Source organism: Podarcis melisellensis, assembly GCF_964234715.1.
Source record: "Podarcis melisellensis genome assembly, chromosome: 4".
NCBI classification, from domain to species: domain Eukaryota; kingdom Metazoa; phylum Chordata; class Lepidosauria; order Squamata; family Lacertidae; genus Podarcis; species Podarcis melisellensis.
In genome coordinates, this window is record NC_138531.1 from 36256515 (window position 1) to 36276872 (window position 20358).

At 42.4% G+C, this 20358-nt stretch overlaps 1 protein-coding gene across 6 annotated transcripts in view; it reads right to left on the reverse strand.

Moving 5' to 3' along the window:
* Window positions 1-16644, reverse strand: part of NLGN4X (neuroligin 4 X-linked) — a 154012-nt gene extending 137368 nt beyond the window's left edge. For 3 of the 6 annotated variants that reach the window (XM_081907562.1, XM_081907557.1, XM_081907558.1), the window contains exon 1: window positions 15871-16644. The gene's annotated coding sequence lies outside the window, so the exon portion shown is untranslated. Of the gene's footprint in view, window positions 1-15658; window positions 15678-15870 lie in introns of those variants that run through there. The other 3 variants (XM_081907560.1, XM_081907561.1, XM_081907559.1) reach the window with 3 other exon arrangements.
* Window positions 16645-20358: the final 3714 nt, after the last annotated feature.

Consider the following 20358-nt stretch of genomic DNA (forward strand, 5'->3'; position numbering starts at 1 on the left):
AAAAGGGAAAAGTTGACAGCTAGGCTTCTATAACTGTGGTGATACCATTGAGAAAGCTGTTGTATAGCCTGCAGAATGGGATAGAGATTGCTACTGTGCCCATGGCAAGCTAGCTATAAACAGGGAACCAGAAAATCTACATCATCCAAGCCCTTTTCCTGTGGCTAACATGCAATATGTGTCTATGTATGTGAGTGAGTGAACACGTCCTTAAAATGACATAGATAAGGAAACAAATCAAACCATCTTTGGTGAAGAAGTGTAGATTTGTATTTTTGACTTCAAAAGGGTACAGGAATCCCCAAAGGGATTTCAGTTTGAGCCTAAGAATGGCTGCAAAAGCAGATAAATGTCTAAGAAAGGATGTTCCAACAGATGCACCGGAACTACTGCTGCAAAGTATAACACTGTACCAGTGCCGCAAGGATATCATGCCAGTACTGCAGAAAGATGTGCCAGCACAATAATTTTGAATCAGAATGCTACCAGAGTTATTTCAACAAATGGCATTCCAGTAATAAGGCTTGCTCATGCATGCCCATGTTCCTTTAACTGAAATTCTTAAGGACATCCAGAGGCTTGAACACAGCCAGGTTGGGTTTGAAAAGCTTTTCCCTGCTTTTAACAGCATCCCATCTCAGAAACTATATTTTTTCAAACTTCCTTTAGTTTCACCAGTGGCTCTGCTGGAAGGTGAAGTTCCAAAGCAGGTTCATGTTGAAATTGGATCAAATCTTTATTGTTACAGTCAATGTGCAGCATGCGGTCTTTTGTTAGGTAGATTAATGCTGTGTGGAAATGCCATTGGGCAGCAGCAATTTAGTGAAGGGGGGATGTTGTGAGGAGCCTGTGGGAAGGATTGGTCCAAGCTTGGCTGGAACCCTCACCCTGGTTGCCTTGTGAGGGTTGCCTTTCAAGACACCGGTCTTGAAAGACCTACATTGGCTCCCAGTATGTTTCCGAGCACATTTTTTTTTTTTTTAGTTTTATCTAAACTGCACACACTAATACAGTTTAGATAAAACTAAAAAAGTTATGAATCTTCATTACATAGATCCTTTAATCACTATAAAATAAATACAGCACTTGAGATTTTATAAATATGCATTCCATGATTAGAAAACCCTACTCCCATCTCATCAGTCCATTGTTCAGTTTTGCAACCCATTATTAAAAATGTAGCATTGACACACTTTTAATTAAAATGAAAAATGGAAGCAGCGAAGAATTCCTATGATTCATATAAAAAATAAAAACAGGTGCTTGAGCCTTAAAGAATGTAATTCATTCTGTTCTCATAAAATATGTAAGTGAATATTTGTCTCACGTAAATGCATACCACTACCCTCATCCGTTCAGGGGGAAAGGGCAGTTCTGAGCTATACTCTATGTACAGTGGTACCTCAGGTTACAGACGCTTCAGGTTACAGACTCCGCTAACCCAGAAATAGTACCTCGGGTTAAGAACCTTGCTTCAGGATGCGAACAGAAATCGCGCGACGGCAGCATGGCAGCAGTGGGAGGCCCCATTAGCTAAAGTGGTGTCTCAGGTTGAGAACAGTTTCAAGTTAAGAACAGACCTCTGGAATGAATTAAGTACGTAACCAGAGGTACCACTGTATTTGAGCCTTGTATCTCCCTGGCCACCGCTGAATAGCCCAGTTCACTGGTTACTTTCTCATACCATCATAGTGCCAGGTGTATATGAGCCCAAGATGGCTATGAGCATCTGGAACAAAACCTGGCACCAGGAAAATGTTCCTGAAAAGCTGTGAACACCCAGGCACCTAACATTTGTTTACTGCTGTGACAAAACGGTTCATCATACATTTAAATCATCATCACGGTGGCAATGACAATAAAGTGTATGATAAATTGTCACAAAAGTCAAACCTTCAGATGATGGAGGCACTATGGGATGGTGGTTCCTGTGTCAGGAAAACTGGCCAGTGGCTTGTTCTGAATGGTGTTGCACTCCATCTGAATGAACAGGTTCAGGGTATGGGAGTGCTTGTTCCCAGGAAGGCAGTGGGGGCCACCAATCAAGATGGTTTTAAAAGTGGATTAGACGTATTCATGCAGGAGAGGACTACTGGTGGCTATTAGCCATGATGGCTATGCTCTCCTTCTAGAACTAGAGGCAATAATGCCTCTGAATCCCAGTTGGTATAAACAACAGAAGGGGATGGTGCTCCTCTGCTGGAAACCTGCTTCTGGGTTTCCCATGGGAATCTGGTTGGCCAATGCGAGAACAGAATGCTGGACTAGATGGGCCACCGGCCTGACCCAGAGCCTCTTCTTGTATTGAACTTCCAGCACTTACTGAATACTTTTTTCCAGTACAATTTTAAAATAAATTCTGATTGTAAGTTAGTCTTATTGTATTGGGTCTCCTGTACAATATTTAGAGATGACTGTGATTAAGTGATATGCAGACTGTTGAAATAATTAAAAATTGTGTTTCAATGCTGAAAGAAGATGCATTAAAAAGGATATATGAATACATTCAATGAGACTCTTTGTTTGAATGGGAATGTTTTCATAATATCATCAGGGAGGTGTCTATATTTGAAAATAAAGGTTTGACAGACTTGCTCAGACAAAATTGAGATATCTCAGGACACATATCAGGTATTGAATCATAAGTGCCGAAATGATTGCATCAGTCTGTTTGCTTCCGGACGTCATGCAGCTCCAGCCCAGACAGCAGAATCCATTAGACATTTAAATCTAATCAAGTGTTTGCCTACTATTTGGCATACAAAATATCTTGTTAACAGATGGAGAAATTTGATCTCTCAACCCTCAGGCACTCCTGTCAACGTCGTAGCAGAACGTATACATTATGGCAATTTCTAATAGACCCCATCCCGACTCTACCAAAGCATTTCCCAACCATTTCACATTAGGCATAACATTTAAACACAGCAAGCTCAGAATAACTGTTTGCAACACACTGCTGTGGCTCAGCCACTTCTGGGTAATCATGAATGTTTACACTTGTCCACATATAGCTGTTTCTTATAAGAAGCACACATGCAGAACTTTGAACTGAACTGAGTAACCGTTTAGCATGACTTCGGGTGTGAAATTATTTATTTATTAAGATGCCTCCATCATGCCTTTAAACAAAAATGCTCACAGCGTGGTTTATATCAGAATAAGGCAATACAAAACATAATAAGCGTTGAATAATTCTAATAGAGAGTATAAATACAGCAGGATCAAATGCAAAGTTGCCTTTCTGAAAGCCTGACAAAAATGAGGTTTTTAACCTAGTGTCTAAATGAATATGAAGTGGGGGAAAGAATCATCTTAGTGATGTGATGGAGCCATTACTGTAAAAGCTACAGTACACACATCATTTAATGTAGAGACCAACATGAGAGGCTCATCTGTTGACTTTAATGAGAAGCAAACTGATATGAAAGAAAGCATTCCCTCATATATGTGGACCCCAGGTCTTTTAGGATTTTGAATGTCAACATTAGCACCTTGAATTGAACCTGGAAGATAAGTGGCAACCAACGTAACAGAGAACAGGAATTATATGCAACAAGCTCATTGCTCCATCAACACCCTGGTCACTGCATTTTGCACCTTTGGTTCATCTTCAAGAGCATAAAGGCTATTAAAGTAGTCCATCCAGGAAGATACCAGAACATAGATAACTGTATGCAGACTATTCCTGTTCAGAAAAGGCCATAGATGATGAACCAACCTGAAGCTCAGGATAGGCACTTCTAGTTGCTGGAGTCACTTGGGCCTCAAGCGGCTGCAATGGTTCTAGGAGCACTATTACAATATCTTTACTATTTTGTTTCTCTTTTACAGCAACACACAAGAGCCAGAATAACTTCAGAAATAATAATAATGGAAGAAAGGTGATGTACAAATGTAAAAATTAGGAATTGGGAAACAGCTTTGACAACTTCCTTTCTGATAATCCTGCCACGCTGACCTACCCATCACCAGGTCCTTTCCTGTGAGGTGCAGTGACACCAGTTATAAGAGGTCGTTTAAGCATCAAGGCCTCACCAAACCAACCACTACTGCTCCAAAGTCAGATTAAAATAAACCATGTACACACATATTTGGATCTGAGTGGGGCTTATTTCTCAGGAAACACACTTTGGGTTGCACTAGAAGTGTGCTTTCAAATGCAATCTCAGTCATTCTGTGTGTCCGTATTACATTGCAGCAGTAGAGAAATTCCAATTCCAGTCTGTTTCATGGCTATCTCCTTTCTAAACAAGCAGCAGAGTTCAGTGCAAAATGCTACACTGCATCAGGAGGAAAGGATATTAAAATAATGACAGCCAGTAATAGCTGACTGATACTTTTATGACAGGGGAGATGAGATCTGTATCATCCCCAGAAATGGAATATTAAAAATTCCTAAGCATCTCCATTGCACTGCTGAGAACAAGAATGCAGTAGTCCTGGCAGAAACTAACAATACGCTAGACATATTTTCAAAAATCTATCAAATGAAACCCTACCAGTTCTGGTGAATATTACATATTTGGCAATCATTCTATATGAAACTTTCTAGAGTGCATAATACATCGTATATGATCATTTGTTTCCCTTGAGTATGCAATAAGATTACATGGAACACTGGTTAGGAAAGCCACAATAATCATCAACTTTTAAATTTATCTCTTTCAGTAATGGGTCCGATTACAGATAAAAATATTTACACAGTAGGTGTTAATTTTATCCCCTGATTCTTTGGCCCAAGAGCAAGAAAATGATAACTGATACATTTCTGTAGCAAGCAGAAGTGGGAATCTGGAGTAAAAGATAATAGCTTGGATTCCTAGTTTTTGGGAGCCTCGGTTCACGAAAGCAGTGTTTTCCATATAGAAGTGGAACCGTAATCCAACCCTCAACCCTAATCCAACTCAACTCTGATCATCATGGATTCAGTAGGAAGCTCTGAAGTATGAATTTTCAGAATAAGAAGTGTTGAACCCTTCCAAAAGACTGGGATTCTAACTGTGTTCAGCTCATGGCCACTATTTTTCTTTTGCAGGAAGCCATTTTGACAAATAAGATTTCCTCCCTATGCCTGTTTTAAAACCTTTCAAAAACAGAAGGCTCAAAATTGGACAACAAAAAGTGATACAAATGAGGAGGTTTCATGCTCAAAACTCAACATTCTGTCTATTGTATAATATTTACTTACGGTACCAGTGTGGTAGGAGAAAGAAAGAGATCAAGGCTGATATACATTCTAAAAGGAATAACAGAGCCCACTGTCTGGTCACCAAATGGCTTTATGTGTAACATCTTTAAAAACACTTCATGGGAGGTGAGCAAGTTGCCACCAGAAAACCAGGGCTGCTTACCAACCACAATTTACTATTGGGTTCCAATGACTGCTAATATTGCTAATAAGAAACCCAATGGTAAAGGAATCGGTTTAGTATTATCAGAATACAAACAGTTTTCCACATAAGAAAGGAAGGTGGACCAATTCCAAAACTGGTATGATACAAACTGGTTAATACCATACAAGCACCAATGCAAGGATAGAATAAGTGCCAGTTTATTCAGACATTACTGAACTTCAGAGCTGCATAACACCTTCCAATTTCATGCATGCCCTATGAATGTCTACAAACACAGCACACACAAATTTGGGCTACATACCTTCTGCAGAGAGGTTGCATTATCTAATTTACAGCCTCCAGTGCTGCAGCTTGTCTCTCCAGCTGTGCATAATTTAAACCATGTTCTACTGATTCAGCACTCCAAGGGATAGTACAAGCTACTTATTTTCCTTTCATCTAAAGGAGACCAGCAGCAAATATTATACCCAAAACCTCATTAGCTGTACAATGTCTACTGAATTGTCCCATCTATACACAGGTGCACTCCTCGTTCAAAAACAGTCCGTCACCAAGCAAGCATGTGAGGCCCTGCAGATACAATGTCAGGCAAGCATTGGGAGGTTTCATTTGTGAAATCCCCACTCAGGCCTCACTGGTTTGCCTTGGGCCAGTCACTGTCTCTCAATGTAACCTACATCACAAGGTTATTTGGGGAGAACCATGTACACCATCCTGAGGTCCCTGGAGAAAAATGTGGGCTATAAATACAATAAATTAATAATATTAAATAAATAAATTTTGCAAAGTGCCTATGAAAGTTTGTATCACATTAAAAGGTACAGTGGTACCTTGGTTATCAAACAGCTTACCGGTAGTTGACGAGCAAATCGGCTCCTGAACACCACAAACCTGGAAGTAAGTGTTCCGGTTTGTGAATGTTTTTTGGAAGCTGGATGTCTGACATGGCTTCCGCTTGAATGCAGGAAGCTTCTGCAGCCAATCAGAAGCCGCGCCTTGGTTTTTGAAGGGTTTCAGGAGTCAAAAGGACTCCCGGAACGGATTAAGTTTGAGAACCAAGGTACCACTGTATTCTGTATTGTCTTGAAGATACCACTAAAACATGGGACAATAGACAGAGGGTAGAACTCAACTGGTTCCTTGCACTCACAGCAGGGTTTTTGATCCGAAGGAAACCAATGATCACAGAAGAGATGGGGAGGGTGATTTGGGCAGGTGCCTCCTGTATCCCCTTGACACCACTTCCCAGGTGGCTGTGGGAACCCATGAGCACAAGGGCACCAATGGGAATCCAATAAGGCTACTCTTCTGGAATGGATTTATTCACCTAAATAAACCAAACCAAAGCTATCCCATCACCATGGGTTTCACTTTAATCTTCATTACCTTAAGGAGTGAATAGCACACTGAAAAGTTAACAAGAACAAAATAATTTCTGAATGGCGGAACAAATAAAAGGCAGTGAAAAATCTTTGGTAAAGCAGATATTAGGTCTAATTGTTACATGTAATCCAACACTAATGCAGTACAAGAAAACTTAACAAGGGATACAACTAGTTATCTCCATAGCCTGTTATCAAAATCTGACAGAATGTGACATATGGAGCTACCTTAATTCAAGCATTTGGGCCACCCATGTCCAGCTCAATGCTGTTTTGGGGAGAGAGACCTGCAGTCTGGGGTCTCAAAATGGGGATATTTTCTAGCCCTGTTATACTTAATCCTGTTAGCCAGAGATAGCAGTGATGGAACCTTCTGAACACAATGATCTATGGCTGCTGCCTGAGCAGATGTGGAAACTTTATTCAGGGGCAAACACATTACTGTAAGTGTGTAGTCCACATTGGATAAGATATAACAGAATCTGTAATGAACAATTATAAATTTATACTTCACTCAAGCTTTTAATTTAAATAATATATAGATTTATACTTTTCAGGACTTCAATAGTGTCATTACAAATTTCCAATTTTTCCATTTACTCTGTCAGTCACTCTCAGATATGGTCTTCTTACATGAATCCAACAAAATAGCCCCATTCTGCCCATGAGTAAATTGGTGCCTTTAAAAAACCAACTTATTTTAATAATGAGTGATACTGCATTTTTCTCTTCCCTGGGCCAAGTCTTTTTATCAGCTCATTGTGATATTTTCTATCATGTGCTTCTAATAAGAGTTACAGTAATTTTCAAAGCCTGGCTCTCTTAAAAGTTTTAACATCTCCATTAAGAAGAAGAGCATTCACAAAATACTGTGGGAGAGAGGAACCTTGGAAATCTCACCGCATTACTCAAATGAATCACACTCCAAGTACATTAAAGACAGGGTTGGAATGTGAGCACATTACAGTTAAAGTGCACAGATGTGTTCAGTGTGATGAAGCCATCCTTTACAGAGAGTGCAAATATCTGATTCTGTCAGCGCTGTCATGGCCTACAATTATAGGAATAAATGAAAAGAATTTGGAGGTGTCTTTCAACTCAGTTTAGTCTTTGATACACATCCTGAATCTGTAAACAAATCAAGAGGTTGAAATGACTTCAGAGGTTGTTATCTCAACAATGAACAGTTAAGGGGAGAACAAAGCATTTAAAAATGAGTTCAATATTATTCCAAAATGTAGCAGGAAGGAAAATGATATCATTCTGGATTTAGACCCCTTTCAAGGCTAACATTTTCAAGGCCAGCTCCCTTTGGTAGGCTGTTATGGATTCTACCACAACTCTCCAGCTAGAGACTTCATCCGTGAAAAAGGTCTGCTGCATTGGCATTATCTCTTGGCATAATTCCACCAAGAGCCTTCAAGACATTTTTTTCTTTTTTGCCTGAGGTAAAGGACAAGATGGCACCCCCATTTCACATGCAGATGCCAACGGTCTGAAATTTTAATCTTGTTTTGAGATTGGTGATGAGGCATATTCCAGGGAGCAGCAGCCTAGCTTAGAAGCACAGGGTAGGCTGTCTCCCAACACCTCATGGTCACTCACTGTCCCCAGCATCTGATGTCTGAGATGGTTGCTTCACTCAGACAGCAAGGTCTAACATGATTCCACTTTTGAGGATGCAATTTGCCAGGATATAAATATTTCTAGGGTAGCATACAGTCATTTGGCTGGCCAAAAAGGAATTAGAACTTATCGTGCTCTGCTGACTCCTTTGTTGTGGGGGAGGAAGCGAATGTTAGCTGCTTTGAGACTCCTTCGGGTAGTGATAAAGCAGGATATCAAATCCAAACTCTTCTTCATGCTTGCTGCCCATCCCTTCCACTCCTTCACACCTGCCTACAGTACCCTTGGTCCATCTACTGCCGATGCTGGCATCCTGCTCCTCCTTCCTACCCACCTCTTTTCAGTAGATCCTTTGGTTACAAATCTTGGCCTGTCCTACCTATACTTTTCTTCTATTATCAGTGATATAAACCAGCATTCCAAATATGGCTGAACCATCAATTGATATAAAGGCATTATACCAACTGTTTTGTTTTCAGGCCATTTCCTAATAATTCGAAACACTTGAGGCATACCAAGCTGACATTTGCAGTGAACAGTCCACCACTTCCCATGATCTTTTTAGTCCTGTGTAATCACAGCCAATTCAAATTTCATCAGCAAATGCATTAACTTAGAATACTTTGCTGCAAGAGCAATGATATCACCTGCTCTTATTTGCAATGAATATCATTTGCCATTTTGTTGCCCTTTCAGCATTTTGAAGAAATGCTTCTGAAATTCTTCTGCCTGCTTTGAATTTCACCTTCCTGAATAATTGGGTGGCATCCATAAACCTAATAACCTTATTACTCAGTCCTGACTCCAGATCATTTACTATTAGTAAGTTAAGCAGCATCAGTTCCTCCCAACAGAAATACTTGGGGAAGTCCATTGCTTATATCCTTCCATTTATTCTGGCCATCTCCTTCCTGTTCTTTAATCATTTACAATAGTCCATACAAAGACAAAGCCACATATCATGTGTATCCAAAGTTTGGTGAGGACTCGTGGTTTTATCAGAAGCTTTCTGGAGCTTCAAGTATTTACTAAATAGCCCCTATCTCCATTTTCATTGACAAATTTGAATCATTCTTAAAGACTGATTATCATGCAGATGTTTCTAAGTGTGTGCAACCAAAATATAAGGTCCAAAAAGGACACTGGATGCCAGTCTTACATGTGCAGTCCTTCCATGTCTTCACTTTGAGCCCACATGGGTTCAGGACAATGTTTCAATGGGCTATGGTCTCTGGTCTCAGTTAAGTACATACAGTAAAATGTTTCACAGGTTCTGTTTGTGCCAAGGATGAAGAACCTTCACTCCTCCACTATGACACTGCCAATATTATTAGACTCCAGTTCCTATTAGCCACAGCGAGGAAGGCCAGTGGGCAAGGATGATGGTAGTGGTAGGTGTAGACCTGGGGTGATGGAGGAGGTGACCTAAGGCACAGGAGATGAATGCAATGCTTCAGGCTTCTCTACCCCGCCCCCCTTTCTCAAGGTAACACCTCTCCCCCTACAACACACCTCAATGACCCTGCTCCATGACCTCAGGGGCTTTTGCTTGGCTGGAATGTGTACATGAACAATGATAATGCCTCTTATTTTGCTGGACAGAGTAATGTGTTTGTAGAAACCTCTGGCTTTTGCATGGCTGGAATGTGGTCTTCTCCACAAAGGTAAACATCACACCTGTTAATCCATCCACTTCAGTGCTGGCCCCACCCCCCACCAACAGGTCATCCCCAAGGTTACTCATGTAGCAGTGCAGCCTTCAAGCTAAAAAGTTTCTTGCCACTATTTTAGTGCAACATTAACCGAGGGCCACGGGTTTGCCACCCCCAATATATGCTTTTCATTATGGAACAGGTAGATCAGATAAGGTGAAATAAAGCTGATTATCAAGGGTCATAACCCACAACTCCAAACTTTTTGTTTTCCAAATTGGGCCTTTTGGCAAAGCCTTCATTCTGAAGATAGCTCTTTTCTTTATGCTGCTCTGCTGTTCTTCCACTCTTCCTCTCCAGAGTCTTGGAATCACAAATTAAATTACTTTTTAATTTATGTAAATGTGAATTAGGAACAAGAAACTGTCAAACCTGATTGCAGAGGGGGAAATTTGCATCCCATTCTTACTTTTGAATATTTCTTTTTTTAAAAAAAAATGTACCAATTTTCTTTTAGAAAAATTCTCAACCATTTCCCTCACAAATTCACGTGGTCCCCTGAACAAAATGTTGAGGTTGAAAGAGAGAAGTGTAAGTCATGAAACTCACCATATGGTTTTGGGCAAGTCATATATTTTAGCCTAAGCTGATGAGTTGTGAAGATAGGATGGAATAAGAAGAACTGCCCCCCCCAAAAAAAAACCCTTAAAAACTGTGAACATCAAAGATGGTTGTTCCTAATATTCCAAAAGATAAATGGCAACTTGTTATATTTAGGAATTTTCCATTGTGCACACACAATTTTCATTTCCCACCCCCACCTCCTGCTTTTCCCCCTCACCTTCGGATCTACTGAGCGGGCTTTCACTACCCATTATTTCCAGGAATAGTGCCAATGAAATCTCATTTCTATCAGACAACAAGCATTTCCCCCTCCCTTGGAATTCATATCAGGAGACTACTAAAGCAAACAGAACGAGGCCCATTAAAAGGTGAGAGAGCTGAATACATAACCCTGTCAGATGTGGGGATCAAAATGGCTCATAACATAAATGCTTTACAAACATCGCTTCAGTACACCTGAGCTGCATGGTGACAAAGAACAGATGCAGGTTGGACGGAAAGCCCCACTGTGGCTCTGAATGGCTTAGTGCTAGTTTTGTGCATTTGGCCTGGTTTTATAACATTTCTTTTTTCTTTATTCCTAGGTTTCCAGGTACTTAGGCATATGCATTGCTAATGAACCTTGGGCACACAAAAGCCTCCTGTCACTCTGTTGTTGTTGTTTTCCCCCCCCCCCCCTACACAGAAGGTCATAAAATGGCAGAATGACAGCACCTTCTATGAGGTTTAAACACAGCTGCTGTTCCACACAAGTGGATCTGTGCCACACAGTGGGTGATTCGAACTCCTCAGAGAACAGGCCCTCACCTTTAAAAGACAAGTAGCAGCTGAACTGAGGGCCCATCAAAAACAGCAGTGCACGCTTTCCTGCCCCCATGCAAGAAACGGACATTTTAAAGCCATTTCCATTTGGAGACTGCAAGCAAGTGCCTCTTCCTTGTGATTCACAGCTTCATCTCGCTGACTACTGATGAACTTCAGCTTGGCATCCTCGTATTAAGACAGCCATTTTTTACAAACCTTTTATCATTTTTCTTTTGGAGACAAACTGGCTGTTAAAGAACATGAAGTTCAGTGAACAGATTCAAGAGAGCATTTGTGCAGCGAAGTGGGACACATGGAGTTGGTTTGGGTTTTTTTTTTACTTCATAATACAGTCAAAATTCAATAATAATAGTTAATTCTGCTGAGATGACAATAGACACAATGTACAAAAGGAATTACTTTCATTTTACCTATCATATATGGCAGTCAGTTTTTATTTGCATTAGTTTAGTTTAATTATTATTCTTATTTGCCAACACATTTCCTATTCACTCTGGAAATGAAATATTCTGACGCATGCAACACATAGATTTAAAGGTAACTGTATTTGTAGGGTAATAAACCAGCCATTTTCCTCATATGTCTAGACTATATTAGGGCCTGGAAGTATTATAGAATTAATGAGAAACCACTAGAAAGAAACAGCATGAGAGACCCAATGCAATTATGATCCAAGGAACAAATGAAATTACATTTGCATTTATTCCCCATAGTTATGAAGAAAGGCAAGGCAATTTTTTACTGAATCATTTCAGAATAAAATTTAACATTAAATAACTTCTTTGGTTTTTAATTTCATTGGTATGCCACCAAAATGTTTATGCTTGTGTAAATTATTGATAGACAGCACTTTTATATATGAAGAGTTTTACATGATTAAAACCAGTAAGATACACTCCTATACCAGATCAAGGGCCACCTGTCACTGGAAACAATAATTTATAAACCAATAAATTCAAATAGGAATGAAAGGTTTCCATCCAGTGAATAAAACAGAATGATACCATCAACCATATCCTGTTCCCAAAATAGCAAGGAAACCATTTATGTCTCAATATCTCTCTGTATTACGTAAGAAAAATACTTCTGGCCTTCCATAAATCTGAGTTTCAAATTTGCACTAAGCTCCATATTGCAGAGATTCCTAAAAACGATAAGAAAGTAGCAATCCAAGTTATGTCCACATGAAAATGCTGCCAAATTGCTACGCCCTTTTGCCCTTTCCTTTCAAGCCACACTATCTCTATATTGTCCTATATGCCCCACCTTAAACATACAGATTCAAAATATTTTTTCAGCTTAGAGGAAGACCTTTCCCCTCTTCCCTCAGTGAAAGTTACAGCAAGGGTATATATTCTCTCCTTGCTTCTTTTACTCCATTAAAAATAAAATAAAATAATGTATCTCAAGAAGAGAAATTGTTTACATCTCAGGGACTGCAATGCTCTCCACAACACACACACAAACCAAAGCAAGAACTTGGCAGCAAAATCAAAGACAGCTAGTGTAATGGATTCAATAGCCACATCAAGTCTTTGCCTCTGGTTACTGAATCACCAGACCTGTTACAGTTTAATCCAGAACACTTGATTTATTGAACACAACCAAGAATTGAAGAGAGTTTATTCTATTGCATATCATTTAATACCATTGCTACATCTCATCGCAAACACAACCAGTTCCTGCCCTTCTTGAAATTCTCATATATATAAAAATAGATATAACTTCGAGATCTCATTAAGCCCTTCTCTTTCCCAAGAAGACACTATCAACGGAAAGGAGAGTAGGCCCGGCTGAATATATCCCATGATTTGTACAACAATCCTGCTTTTGTCATTTGCAAAACAGACACACAATGAGTCTTTTTAAGATACAGAGAGAAGTGCATGGAAGCAAAGCCATTCAAGCAATTGACCAAACCTCCTTCAAAAAATAAATAAAATACACATCATTAAGAAGTGTCCACACCACCACCTTGTGGAATCTTCTCGCAAGAGCAACACCTGCTTCTTTCTACCCAAAAAAGAAAAAAAGGCGCAAGAAGAAAAGAAATAAAGTTATATTCTTCTTCTTCTCTTTATCCTGTATGGATAGCAAAAGGACTGATAGAGATGGTTGTCTTGCTGGTTTTCAGAATGGAAAATGTTCTACTGCGACAATTAGCTTTGCTTTATTTCTACCACCACTTCCCTTGAAATAACTCACTGTCATAGCTTTGAACTGTAAGGATCATAATTAACCAGTCGCTGAATGCAGCCACTTTCCAATGCATCCCTCTCTGCACTCAAAATGGAAACCAGGAAACCACAACCTGTAAATCTCCACTAACCGGAAAGCCAGCTAGGGAGCATGATGGCCAGACTAGGAAATCCACTTTCCTTCTTCCATCTCTTACTGTAGCTACTTACAGGATACTCAAAGCAGAGAATATACCCCCTAGGTGGGTATTCTTGACCTCTAGGATTTCCTTTCTTGTACCTGGTTCTTGTCAACCCTGAGGCACAGATCCTATCAAACAGGATCACTAACTGTTGCTGCAAGATGGTGGGGGGTTGCCTGCGTGGTTGGTGACTTCACTTCACTTTACCCTTGGGGGCTGGCTGCAGCAGTGGCAGCCGTGATCACCTGGCAAATGGCTGGGAAACTTGCGGAAGGAATGGGATAGGCATCTTAACCTGAAAAAACAAAACCCACAGAAATGGGTCTGGCAAACCAAGAGGCGGCAAAGTTGGTCACTGAGAGGAAAGCAAGAGGATGTCCAAAACTGTCTGGCATCTCTGCATGGTTAGAGAAACTCGATGGGTTAGCCTGACAGGCTGAAAGTGGATTTGTGTGTGTGTAGCTGAACCCTTTTGGTGCCAAAGAGGGACAGCAGATGGAGGAGACCTGTCTGCATCAGGGACTTGGACGTGTCTGCAGTGGTTTGACAGGGGGTGGGTGCGGGGAAAGCTCTGCTTCTCGTCCCACAACTAGGGTCTTCCTTTCTTGCAATCTTAAACACGTCACAGAGGTCCCACCACGCAGGCTGGGGAAGGGGGGGGGTTGTGTGGGGGTGAGGATAAGGAAACCGCTTAAGCAAAAGGTGTGGGGGAGAGGAGAGGGTAACAAGTTAGGCGGCCGCTCTTCTGACCCCCTTCATGGGTGGCTGCAGAAGGGACAGAGCATCATTCACAGCGCCCTGCAGAGTGAAAAGCACGAGCGGGGAGGGGGGGGGGGTCGGAAAATGAAAGCAGCTGCAGTGCAGAGAAGGAGGGGGAGGCAGCAATGAGCAGAGGCAGCCCCTGGATTCTGGGCATTTAGGCAGAAGTGGGTGTGGGGGGAGAGGATCAGTCCTAGGCTTCTTAACTTTCCACTAGAAAGTCAAGAGTTGGCAGCTTTGATAAACCATTCAAGGCAAGAGATGAGGCAGCGTCCGCTTCTCCCTCCCTCCCCCCCCCCCGCAAAGCCAGTTTCCAGGAAGGTGCAGAAATCTCTGGACAGACAAATCCCCTCCCGTCCCTGCAATCCTGCTCTCTTCATTTCCACCCCCCACCCCTGCCCGGGGGTCCTGCCCCGCTTCTTTGTAGAATAAGCGATTTATGTTACCCTCTTTATACCCCCACCTCCACCATACAAACAAATAATAAAGAGGGCCGATAGAGGCGGGGGGGGGGAGAGAAGAACCCACCCCAATGCCACCCTGGAAATCAATCACGTGGGTTTAAAAAACAACAGGCAGCCTCCGGCAGATGAAGAAAAAGAAAAGGACTTGCTGAATGCCTCCAGGGAGCCTCCAAAATCGTTCCTTCTTAGGAAAAGACATGGGGGGGGGGGAGAGAGGTTAAATCAAAGCTTAGCGTGCCTCTCTCAACACCCACCCCCGCTGCAAAGAACAGGGCACCGGGGTGCTGTTTCCTTTCCCAAGCTCTGCCTTCCCCCGTTTGCTGAAACTGTAGCAATGCTCTATCTCTCTCTGTGTACTGCAGATATGAGCCGCCGTCCCCGTCCGTCCCCCCCCCCCCCGTTCCCTCTCCGCCACACTCTTCTGTTTATTTGCCTGTAAAGGCAGAGCTACTTTGTAAACATCTCACACAGAGCCCCGGAGCCTTCCTAAAGAGCTGACTGCAGCAAAGTGCCCCCCATCCCTTAAGAGCGGTGGTCCAGGGACATAGGAGGGTGCCTGGGCAAAGAGATCTAGAGATGCATTACATACATGAGACATGGAAATCATCTCCAGTGCTGAGAAACGGGAAGTATTCCCTTTTTCCCAATAAGAGGGTGGCAATGCTCCCCCCCCCGAAAACAGTGCAGAGACGACTGCAGCAAACCAGTCCCCCCTCTGGAGTACCAGCTGCAAACGAAGAGGTGGGGGGGGGAGTTTGGGAAGGAAAAGGCAAAAAGGACAGAGCTCTGGTTTGTACCTACCTCGGCGGAGGAAGCTGCCTCTGTGTTTTAGGGGTCCTTGGCAGCCTGTTTCTTCGCAGGCGACTTCCAGCAGAATCGCAGCACACAGCAGGCTTCGCCGGGGTCCAGCTTCTTTTCCTCCCCCCACCCCCTAGCTCGCGTGGTGTGCGTGTGAAATCCAACACGGTTTTGTTTTGGGTTGTTTTTTCCCCCTTTAGTCCAGAGGAATGCAACAGCCCCTCGCAAAAAAAAAAAAAGAGAGCAGAAAATCTTGGTGGTGGAGAGCGACCAAACAAACCAACCAACCAACCAACCAACCAACAACCCCAAACCGGCAGCAACCACAACAGCACTAGGTTTGAAAGAACCCGGCGCTTTCTGTTGTAAATGACCTACATTCAAGCGGCAAATGCATTGCAATCGGCGGCGGCAGCAGCGGCAGCAGCAGCGGAAGAAGAAGAAGAAGAAGGCGCGTTGGGTCTGGGAGTGGGAGCTCCGCTTGCCTATTGCAGGGAGACAAGCGACAGCGAGAGGGAGAGCGAGACTGATCGGCGAGGCAGAGCGAGATTGAAGAGCGAGCGAGCGGTCCAGGCTGTGCCAGGCTGTCTCCTCCCGCGATTGGACCAAACTGAATGGAATTTACAAAGCCGGCAGCCAATAGATCTCCGCAGCCGGCCCCATCGCTACAGGAAGCATACCTACATCTACAACCGCATGCAAAGAGCATCGAAGCCTAGTGCAAACCAGCTGGAACAGAAGGATCAAGGGTGGCTGTAGTGGTTGAACAGGTGGGCATTGTACACATGTAGGAATAAAAAAGAAAAGGAAAAAGCGGGGGTATCTAGAAGGAAAGACTCCTCCTCCTCTCTAGAGTCCCTGCCTACTTTTTGGTCTAGCTTCTCTTTTACTCAGTGCACGCTCTTAACCCTTTCGTGCCACCATGCCTGCTGAAATGGTGTTTCCACTACCAGCAGTGAACGCCTGCAAACTTGTTCCAATAGTAACAAATCATAGGAAATTGCTGCACCTGATAGGATGACTGAGAAATGCTGTGATGGACACATGAGTATCACTCTCTCACACACACCTCATACGAGTTGCAGATGCCTTTTCTAGTACAATATAGTGGCTCCACGTTTGGTTTGAATTTGAATATCAAACCAACCTATCTCACAGGGTTGTTGTGGAGTTTAAATGGGGGGAGAACCATGTGTGCCACCTTGAGTTCTTTAGGTAAAAGGTGGGATATAAATGCTTTTGATAATAATGATGTATCAAAACTAAGACTCGGGTTATGATAGGTCGCAGTAAGGACTGGGATCAGGGTTATTTGAACCTGATTTACTTCAATAGACCATCAAACCACAGGTGGGAGGGTTATTCTGAGTATACAGTGGTACCTCGGGTTACATACACTTCAGGTTACAGACTCCAGAAATAGTGCTTCAGGTTCAGAACTTTGTTTCAGGATGAGAACAGAAATCGTGCTCCGGCAGTGCTGCTACAGTGGGAGGCCCCATTAGCTAAAGTGGTGCTTCAGGTTAAGAACAGTTTCAGGTTAAGAATGGACCTCCGGAACGATTTAATTTCTTAACCCGAGGTACCACTGTAGATGGATTTAAGACCACTCATTTGTGCCAAATCCTGATATGTCTACTCATCAGGACAGCCATCTAGCTCCATCCCCAAGGAGAATCCAAAGGTTCAGGATGCTGTATGTGCATACGCATACTAAGGGAGCCCTGCCACCTTCTTGCTACACACAGCAATCCCTTCTCCCCCATTGACCCTTTCACACACCATGCAACTACTAAACCCCCTTTCCATCTTCCCAACCCTATTTCTGAAGCCACCTTTCTCTTCTGTTTTGCAACACCAAGTTTCACCTTCACCCTATATCTCCCCTTACTTTTCTGAAACCCTCTCATGCTCATACATCACCCCTACGATAGCATCCTCTTTGTCCTTCCACATATTGCAACTTCTAAACAACACTATCACCTTCTGCCCAATTACAAAGCCACCATCCCCTCATGTTTTGCAGCCCCTTTTGTACCCCCACTTTTATCTTCACCCTCATTTCCATGCCTCCCTCTTTTGTAGCCCCCTTTGCATGTATGCACCATGATGACATATGGTACTGTGTGTTCAAGGGCAAGTTCAGTTAATGGATGTTGCTCATCAATGAAATAGCTGCTCTAAATAACTACAGTGGTACCTCGGGTTAAGTACTTAATTCGTTCCTGAGGTCCGTTCTTAACCTGAAGCACCACTTTAGCTAATGGGGCCTCCTGCTGCTGCCGCGCCACCGGAGCAAGATTTCTGTTCTCATCCTGAAGGAAAGTTCTTAACCCGAGGTACTATTTCTGGGTTAGCAGAGTCTGAAACCTGAAGCGTATGTAACCTGAAGCGTATGTAACCCAAGCTATCACTGTACACTGAATCTGGAACTTCATGTTGAAGACCACATATGGTACCAGGAATGAAAGACATTGTGTGAAACTATTATGGAATATTTGATGGTTCCACATTCTTTATGTCTCTCATGTGAGGCAGCAGAAGAATGAAATATCAAGAAGTTTGAGTACATCGAGAAGGGAAGGACCCTGACATAACCCCTTTCTTTTTAACAATGCCCCCCATTGCTCCTCCACAGCACTGCAAATGTCTCCTTTAAACCCATCCACTTCCATCTGTCCCTTCCATAATTTCTTCTTTCTGTTCCACTTGTTATCAGAGGACTAAAACTGCCACACAGAGAAAGACCCTTCTTCCCTCCACCAAGGCCTTCTCTTAAGAGTCCTTTCCTTCTTCTTCCTGCACCATCCTTCCTCATTGCCACCTTTACCTTTAAAAGCCAATGAAAATAGTGTGATGACAGACTACTGCAAATATAGTATAGAGATTTGCAGTATAGTACAGTATAGATTATAGTATAGTATAGTATATTATAGTATAGTATAGTATAGTATAGTATAGTATAGTATAGTATAGTATAGTATAGTATAGTATAGTATAGTATATACTCCCAAATAACAGCTGCAATAGATGGTGTCAGCTGACAGGCATAGAATAGGGATCTGGAAAAGGAGGGTGCAGTGGGTAAGATGTTAGAACTTGGCTAAGGAGATCTGGGTTCACATCGCTGATCAGCCATGTTGCATAACTGCAATCCTATGCATAAATCCATGGAATTAAACAAATAAACTCTGTTGAATTTGGGGTGCTTACTTTTGATTGCATAGGTTCAACACATAGATGTTTAACACAAAATCATCAGCCAGCTGAGGTGCCCTTAATTAGAAATGCAAACAATCCAGGAAAGAGTGTTAACATTTAAACTGCTAATGAAGTAGGGACTCCATCCAAGGAAAGAGTCTTCAGTCTCATTCCTCTGCTTATATTCCTCATTCTCTGACTTCCTCTATGCTAATCTGTCACAAACAACAATAAATCTTGAAAGTCTCATTATCACCTCATTCACAGGAAGGTCTGTCAACTGCTCTGGTCTCTGGCATATGACATCCTCACTCCTCTTCCCAACTCTTGCACCACATCACCTTTGCTTAGGTCTGCTATTTGGCACTGGAAGCCCTGAAGCCTTTCGCTTCTTCCTCCAACCAAACCTCCTCCTACATACTGTTAGCAGCATCGTAGCTCCCGCAGAGGGAAGAAAATCACTAAAATCTTCCACATTTGTTGTTTGCTGTGACATCATGGTTAGCAACCAGGTTGCTTGAGAGGTTGCAGCCAGAACCTCAGAGCAAGCCACATGGGTGCAAGACTTCAGGCGTTCTCTTACCAGTGTTGCAGCAATGGCAGCATCAGCAGTCACGTTCCACACTGTAACCCAGTCACTTATGGAATATCTGTTTCATATCTGAGGACATTGTTTTGTGGTTTGGGGAGTTTGGAGGGATGGTTTTGTTATTTTTTAGACTTTGTGTTTCATTCTCTTTTTATCTTGTACACCACTTCAAAGGCCTTATGCCGTGAAGCAGTCTATAAAAGCGTTTGACAACAGCAACAACCCAATATGGCAAGTCAGTATTATTACAGTGGAATCTCAGGTTGCGGACATAATCCATGATGGAGGCACGTGTGCAACTGTCGCACCTGCGCAGGTACTAGCGCGATTTGGTGCTTCTGCTCATGTGCAAGCGGGGAAACCCGGAAGTAACCCATTCTGGTACTTCCAGGTTTTCCACAGTCAGCAACCCGAAAGCACATAATTTGAAGTGTCCGTAGCATGAGGTAAGACTGTATCTCCATATGCAGACTGGGGAACTGAGAATGGGGAAGGGTACCTTGCCTAAGGCCACATAATGAGGTCATGGCAGAGACAACGTTTGAACCCATGACTTTCTGATCCAGTCTTGTAGACACTGGTTTCTCTCTGATATGTGGCATCTACAACCTTCCAGAGTTAAATGTACAAATGACATTGTGAAGAAAACCTGTTTATTTGAATTAAGGTTTAATGGGCATTGTGTAATGCATTCTGACATT